This window comes from Dromiciops gliroides, chromosome 5 (assembly GCF_019393635.1).
Source record: "Dromiciops gliroides isolate mDroGli1 chromosome 5, mDroGli1.pri, whole genome shotgun sequence".
In the NCBI taxonomy this organism is placed as follows: Eukaryota; Metazoa; Chordata; class Mammalia; order Microbiotheria; family Microbiotheriidae; genus Dromiciops; species Dromiciops gliroides.
This window is the reverse complement of record NC_057865.1, coordinates 222,647,780-222,656,289: the sequence shown is the minus strand read 5'-3', so window position 1 is coordinate 222,656,289 and position 8,510 is coordinate 222,647,780. Positions and strand designations below refer to the sequence as shown.

The following is an 8,510-nucleotide window of genomic DNA, read 5'->3' as shown; positions in this document are numbered from 1 at the left end:
ACTCAGCTAGTAAGTGTCAAGTGTCTGAGGTCAGATTTGAACTCAGGTCCTCCTAAATTCAGGGCCAGTGTTCTATCCACTGTGCCACCTAGCTGCCCTGGGTATCTTATCTTCTTAAATAGATGCTACCTCAAAACATTTAAATAACTATTCTCTGTCACTCTCTTATATATTCCTACAGAGAACCTTCCTTTTGGGACAGTTGAGTACAGGCCTCAGTGAATGAAATAATAAGTCCTATACAACCAACTATCATTTATTAATAAGGCCAAAAACTCACATCTACATAGAAAATTAAGTGTTACAATGAAAGGAATTGACAAAAATGTTCCAAATCACTAATAATAAGAGAAATGGACATCCAAACAAGCCTGAGACCACCTCACACCCTAAAAATTGGCAAAGATTTCCCAAAATGCCAATATACAACATTAGAGGAATTGTGGACTAATAAGGATACTCATACATTGTTAGTGTAGCTTGAAATTGTATTATCATTTTGGACAGCAATTTGCAATTATACAGATAATATGACTAAGTTTCCTATATCCTTTCAGCCAGAGACTCCATTCCTCAACTTATACCATAAAAACTTGATCAATAAGAAGGAAATATATATATATATATATACCAAAATATTTATAGCATCACTTTTTGTGATAGCAAAGAATTGGAAACAAAATAGAGGCTTGTTGATTGATTAAATAAATTATGGTACGTGAATGTAATCGATTATTACTATGCTGTAAGAAATGATATGTGGTATTGATATGGAGAAGCATAGAAAGATCTATATGAACTGATGCAAATGATGGAAATAGAACCAAGAAAACAATAGGTACAATAACTCAACAATGTAAATGAAAAAAGCAACCAAATACCAAAATAAAACTCTATAAATAAATAAAAGTTAATGTAACAGGGGCAGCTAGATGGCGTAGTAGATAGAGCACTGGCCCTGGAGTCAGGAGGACCTGAGTTCAAATCCGGCCTCAGACACTTAACACTCACTAGCTGTGTGACCCTGGGCAAGTCACTTAACCCCAATTGCCTCACTAAAAGAAAAGTTAATATAACAAAACTACAAATATTAAGCATGACTCTAATGAAATTATATGACAGCCCCAACTCACTCTTAATGTAGGTAGGAAGTCCACAAGTGCTTTACATTTTACATGTTTTCACACTTTTTCAATAAGCCTATTAATTGTGTTGATCTTTTTTCCTTTTGTAAAAAAAATACTATTTATTATATGGAATGGCTCTCTGGAAGGGGAAGGAAGATACTGGAGATAACTATAATGATGAATGAGGAAGAAGACATCAATAAGAAATATTTTTTAAAATTAAAATTTAAGAAGGAAAAATAAAAGTCTTGCAAAGTATATTCCTCCCAACTCTATAAGGTAGGTAATACAAAGACTGCCCAAATTCCATAGATGAGGAAACTGAACCCATGGTGATCCTCCAATCCAACCCTAGGTAGATACCTGGCAATTCAGTTTTGAGGAAGGGAAGGTGAAGGATTATGGTAGAGAGGCCTCTCCAGTCCCTGGAGCCAACTTCCTCATAGAAAAAACAATGTGTGCAAATAGCAATGTTGTTGATTTTCTAACGTTCAGCTTGAGTTGGCCAGCACTGTGTAGGATGAGATCCAGAACATGGTCAGCCTTTCACACAGATAAAAAGAATGGTTGCAGGACCTGGCCTCCTCACATCACCATATATTTTACTTCCTTTCTTCCCTCTTCATTCATCTCTTTCAATATTCTTTTAACATTCCAATCCCTAGTGCTGAGAAGGAAAACAAAATCAAGAACCCTCCATCACCCTGAAGTGCTAGAGACTTACCTTGCACCCCTTACAAAAGAGATCTAGTTTTTTTTTCAAAATTAACTCCGTGAATGGAGTAATGATCAATCATAAGGGAATTCACCACTAATGGCAGAACCTTAGGTGCTGTTCCACCTGATTCCAGTCAAGTCATGCCACCTAGCATTTATTAAGCACCTACTATGTGGCAGACACTGGAAAACACTGGAAATACAAAGAAAGGGGAGAAATACTCCATGATCTGAAGGTGCTCACAGTCTAATGGGGAAGACAACATAAACACTGCTATGTAGAAATAAGATAATTGCAGGAAAAAATTTAGTAGTCTCAGAGAGAAGACACAACGAATAAGGAAGGTTGTGAAAATCTTGCAGAAGGTTGGAGTCGATGTGGGACTTGAAGGAAGCCAGGAAATTCAGGAGGCAGAGATGGAAGTGAGAGAGCATTTCAGGCCTGGGGGACAGCCAGAGGAAATGCCCAGTCAGGGGATGGAGTATAGTGCCTGGAAATAAAATGTCACTGGATCACAGAAAACAGGGAAGAGAATCAGAGTTAAAAAGACTTGGAAGGGGACAGCCAGGTGATGCAGTGGATAGAGCACTGGCCCTGGAGTCAGGAGAACCTGAGTTCAAATCCAGCCTCAGACACTTAACACTTACTAGCTGTGTGACCCTGGGCAAGTCACTTAACCCCAATTGCCTCAAAAAAAAAAAAAGACTTGGAAGATAGGAAGGGGCTAAAGTAAGAAGAGCTTTAAAAGAAAAACAGGAATTTATATTTGATCATGGTTTTAATAGGGAGCTACTGAAATTTATGGAATGGAGGAGGGGAACTTGGTCAGTCAGACCTGTGTTTTAGGAAGATCAGTTTTGAATGGAATGGGGACAGACAAGGCAGGGAGGCTTACTAGCAAGCAGCTGTGAAGTGATGAAATTATGGACTAGGGTGGTGACAGTGGCAGAAGAGAAGTATAAAAAGAGATGTTGTGGAGGTAGAAATGGGAGAGTGGAGTGAGAGTCAAGGATGACTACAAATTTATAAGCCTGGGTGACTGGGAAAATGATGGTTCCCTTCATAGTAACAGGGAAATTAGGAAAAGAAGAGAGTTTAGGGGGTATGGTGGGCAATGAAGATAATGAATTCAGGTTTAAAAAGCTTGGATTTAAGATATCTATGGGATAAGCAATTTGAAAATTCCATGGGGCCCTTTCTGCACTACCCAGAAGAGGCATCTATACGGTGTTGTTCTCAGTTTCCATCATAACTTTAAAGGGAAACTTCCACAATGTCCAGAGCCCTGGATGTCGTGCAGATGAAGGAGAAGGATGTCATCAAATGTCTCACTGCAGGAACCCATTTGGGTGGCATTAATTTGGACTTCCAGATGGAACAGTACATTTGCAAAAGGAAGAGTGATAGCATCGACATCATTCAGTTGAAGAGAACCTGGGAAAAGTTTCTGCTCGCTGTTCGTGCCATTGTTGCCATTGAAAATTCTGCTGATGTTAATGTCATCTCATCCAGGAACACTGGCCAGCGAACTGTTCTGAAATTTACTACTGCCACTGGCACTACACCTTTGCTGGACGCTTCACCCTGGGCACCATCACTAACCAGATTCAGGCAGCTTTTAGGAAACCTCACCTCTTGGTGGTCACTGATCCTAGGGCAGATCACCAGCCTCTGACTGAAGCATCATACATTAACCTCCCAACCATTGCATTGTGCAACACAGATTCTCCACTTCACTATGTGGACATTGCTATTCCATGCAACAACAAGGGAGCTCACTCCGTGGGTCTGATGTGGTGGATGCTGGCCCGTGAAGTCCTACATTTGCATGGTACCATCTCCTGTGAACACCTGTGGGAAGTGATGCCTGATCTTTACTTCTACAGGGATCCAGAGGAGATTGAGAAGGAAGAGCAGGCTGCAACTGAGAAGGCAGTGACAAAGGAGGAATTTCAGGGTGAATGGACTGCCCCTGCCCCATAATTCACTGCTGCTCAACCAGAGGTGGCCGATTGGTCTGAGGGAGTGCAAGTGCCATCTGTGTCCATTCAGTAGTTCCCTACTGAAGACTGGAGTGCTCAGCCTGCTACCGAGGACTGGTCTGTGGCTCCTACTGCTCAGGCCACTGAGTGGATAGGGACTACCACAGAGTGGTCCCAAATTTTACCCCAGGTGCTCTAATAGAGAAGGAAAAGATTCTAAAAGGAAAATAAATCTTGATTTCTTTTTTTGTGTGTGGGGGGCAATTGGGGTTAAGTGACTTGCCCAGGGTCACACAGCTAGTAAGTGTTAAGTGTCTGAGGCCGGATTTGAACTCAGGTCCTCCTGAATCCAGGGCCAGTGCTCTATCCACTGCGCCACCTAGCTGTCCCTTGATTTCTTTAAAAAAAGGAAATTCCATGGGGAAGTTGGTGATGAGAGGCTGGAGGTCAAAGACAAGGTTAGTGATGCATCAATAGATCTGAGAATCATTTGCATAGAGATGATCATTGATTCAATGGGAGCTGAGGAAATGGCCAAGTCAAAGAGAAGAGGGCCCAGGCTAGACTCCTACAATACCCTTCACCCCATCCCCAAGAGATAATGAGGTGTGACACAGATAAAAATCCAGAAAAAAGAGAAAGAAAAGAAAAGACCAGACAAGTTGAAGAGAACCAGGAAATAGTAGTGTCATGAAAACTTAGATAAAGAAAAGCATCCAGGAGAAGACTGGCAAGATATTGATCAGGAAGAAAGAGATGGACCTGAATAATTTATAGATAATTGTTGGGGCTAAGTGATTTGCTCAGGGTCACTCAGCTAGTAAGTGTCTGAGGTAAGATTTGCACTCATGCATTCCCAACTTTAGAGCCAGTGTCTATCCACTGCACCAGCTAGTTGCCCCAAATGTTGAGGACTGGGGACTTGATGGAAAACTCAGTAGTTTAGACCCCAACAAAAACCATGAGAAACTCAGACCTCATCTCTACTGCACACTTTATAACCATACCATGTACCTCAGTCTTACCTGGCTTTACACAGTAGTAACAGGACCAGTGTTCAAGGAGCTTTATACTTGGGGGCCTTTTCATCCTCATACCCGTGTCATTACACAAGCGCCCCAGAGATGGAAATATTCATCTGGTCTTCTGAACAGAAATACTCTGCTTAGGGGTTTAATATTATTGCTCTCTGTACACATGTAACACACATACTCCCTCACTCACACAGAGTTCTGTTCGTTTCCTTTCAGTCACACAGGTTACCAGGTCATCCAAAATTAATGCAGATTCTGACCAAAACATAGGGAAACAAAGACTTAGGTGTCACAAAGCAAGTTAGCATTAAGGGGGACATGAACCCAGGGAAGAAGGGTCGGGGAGTGTGGCGTATCCTTAGCTCCAGCTGAGGTCTAGGGTGGTCACTGACCGATGGAAACCTTCTTCCCTCTGAACAGACAGGGCTACTAATCATCCCTCAATAAAACTCATCCTGAGAGCTATTGGTCTGGATTGGTAAGTCATTCCCAATCTGTTATTTGACCAAAAGCCTGACTGTCTAAAGTTTGTAATACAGTCTGTGAGACATGAACAGGACCAAAAATTAACTAGAATATATGACAATTGGTTTGCTCTAAACTTTAGATTCTTAGTCACAACCCCATGTGAGGCCACATAACTGAATGTGGGGATTGTGAAATATTTGGCAACAGTAAAAGTTTATGTATGCCTATTCTATATACTTATATAGACAGGCTAGTGTAAAATTTCTTTCAGGAAAAAGTGTCATAAGTGGAAAAAGTTTAAGTCCTACCCTAAAGAACCAAGTTTATAAAAACAAACCCTATTGTCACAATTTCCATTGCCTTTTAGATCATTCTACCCCATCACTTTTTCATCCTGCTCTTACAGCTGTATTGGGGAACAGGGAAATGGGTAGATGGTTATTTCCAGAACAAATCCAAACCCAGTAAGAGGATGTGATTTACCAGACCTCAGTCATGGCCAGAGTCAGGTTTAGAACCCAGAGCTCCAAGGCATCTTGTGGTTGCCACCATGGAATTTTGGCTAGTGAAAACCAGGCTGGGAGGAAGAAATGCATGTTGGCAAGGATTGATCAACTGCCTTGGACCCCATTCATTACTGATGTTGACTTCCACGGCTGACAGTTTGTCACTCTTTTGTTGACTCATTATACCCAGAAAAGACCTCAAGAATCTTCCCACATCTTTCTTCTACTCCCATATTCCACACACCTAACTTCAGCAGCTTTTCCCATTGCACCTCATCTTTATTTGTCTAATGTTTCATGAATGCCTTTTGTTTTTACCTCCTAGTCACTTCTACAAATAATAACCACGCCAACTTAAACCATTCCTTGTAACAAAGAAAAGCAATTAAGAAAAAACATATAATCCAGAAACTGCACTTAGATAATAAATACAACATCCTGTCCTGGTAATTCCCTGCCTCTCTGACCCAGAGGAGAGAGGTATCTTTAAATATCTGTTTTCAGGGATCATTATTGGCTATTCAGCTAACCAGAGATCATTATTGGCTATTCAGCTAACCAGAGTTCAGTTTCCTCTTAGTGATCATTTATTTACATCACTGTAGTGAATCTGCATACTGTTCTTTCATTTGTACTTATATCATTGTGCATGTTTTTTCACTGAACAAGTATTTATTTTCTCTCCTTTCCAATAAGGCAAAAAATAAATATTTTTGTAAGAAATATTTATACGTATGCATTTTATATACATATGTCTGTATGTAGTTAGTTGGTTGGTTGGTTAGTTAGTTAGTTAGTCATAACACATTCTGGCACTGGCCAAATCTAAAATGTCTGCCTCATTCAGCATCTCTCGGGTCTCTATAAGTAGGGAGATAAAATGCTTGACCAAAATTCCTCTGGAATCATTGTTGTTCATTGTTCAGAGTTCTTCAGTTTTTCAAATGTTCATTCTTGTCCTGTTCTAAGTGGTTTTCCTGATTCTGCTCCCTTCACTCTTATGTCAGTCCACAGATATTTTCTCCGGTTTCTCTAAAACCATTTCTTTCATCATTTCTTAGAGAAAAATAGAATTCCATTACATTTGTTGAGTCATTCTCCTGAATGATGGGTGCCTCCTTAATTTCTAGTTCTTTGCCACTAAATATTTGTGTAATAATTTCCTCTTTATTTTTTTTTGCGGGGCAATGGGGGTTAAGTGACTTGCCCAGGGTCACACAGCTAGTAAGTGTCAAGTGTCTGAGGCCGGATTTGAATTCAGGTATTCCTGAATCCAGGGCCGGTGCTTTATCCACTGTGCTATCTAGCCGCCCCCTATTTCCTCTTTCTTTGATCTTTTATTGCTTAATCAAAGTTTAGTGACTTTGGGGATATAGTTCCAAATAACTTTCCAGGATTGCTGAACAAGTTCACGACTCCACCAGTGATATAGTAATGTGCTTCGTTTCCCTGAGTTCTTCTAGCAATTGTCATTTTCCTTTTTTACCATCCTTGACAATCTGATGGCTGGGAGGTGGAAATTTGGAGTTATTTTCATTTAAATGTCTCTAATGATTGATGATTTAGGACCATTTTTTCACATAGCTCTTGGTAGTTTGGATTTCTTCCACTAAAAATTGACTTAGTATCTTTTAAAATTTATCAATTGGGGAAATAGCTCTCATTCTACCAAACCTGAATCAATTTCTAATATAAATTGAAAATAAGACTTTTATCAGACATTTGCTATAAAGATGGTTTTCCCCACTAAACTGTTTCCATTACAATCTTAGCAACCTTGGTTTTGTTTGTGCAAAAGACTTTCAAATTCATATTATCAAAATTGTATATCTTATCTTTGTTTGTTCACAAAATCTTACCCTCTCCATAGATCTGAGAGGTAATCTACTCTTTCTTCCTCTCATTTGTTTATGATATAATCTTTTATATCTAAATCATGTATTCATTCAGAGCTAACCTCTGATACCAATTTTTCTGCTATTATTCAAGTTATAGGCACCCACTTTGTTTTTGGCCCTTTTGCCAGCACAAAAACTGCTTCTATGATATTTTGGCATATATTAATCTTTGAATTAATTAATCATAGGGAATGAACAGTATAATCACTTTTCTTTTATAATTCTAAACTGCTATCTGGAAAAAGTGAGGACAATTCACAGTTCCACCAATAGTGTATTCATGTACATTTATCCCACAGCCCCTAAAATACTGACTGCCTCCATTTTTCAATTTAATTTTGTTTCAAATTATCTCCTTCTTCCTCCTTTCACTCTTTCAAAAGTCAAGATAAACAAATCCCATTACAAATATATATAATCATGCAAAACAAATGTCTGCTTTAGCTAATTCCCCCAAAAAAATGAAAACAAAGAGAGAGAGAGAAGAAAATATGCTTCAATATGCACTCTGGCATGATGGATTCTCTTACCATAGGAGAATAGAATGCTTCACCATGAATCCTTGGAATTGTGTTTGGTCATTGTGTTGATCAGAGTTAAAAAGTCTTTCAAAGTTGATTGTCTTTATTACATTGTTGTTACTATATAAATTCTTCTCCTGGTTTTGCTCACTTCATTTGATATCAGTTCATAAAAGTCTTACCAGTTTTTTCTGAAACCACCTACTTTATCATTTCTTAGAATACAATAGAATCCTATCATATTGATATACCATAA

General features: G+C 39.2%; 1 pseudogene; it reads left to right on the top strand.

The window, feature by feature from the left end:
* The first annotated feature begins 3,118 nt into the window (after window positions 1-3,118).
* LOC122728959 lies at window positions 3,119-4,026 on the top strand (annotated as a pseudogene).
* The last annotated feature ends 4,484 nt before the right edge of the window (window positions 4,027-8,510 follow it).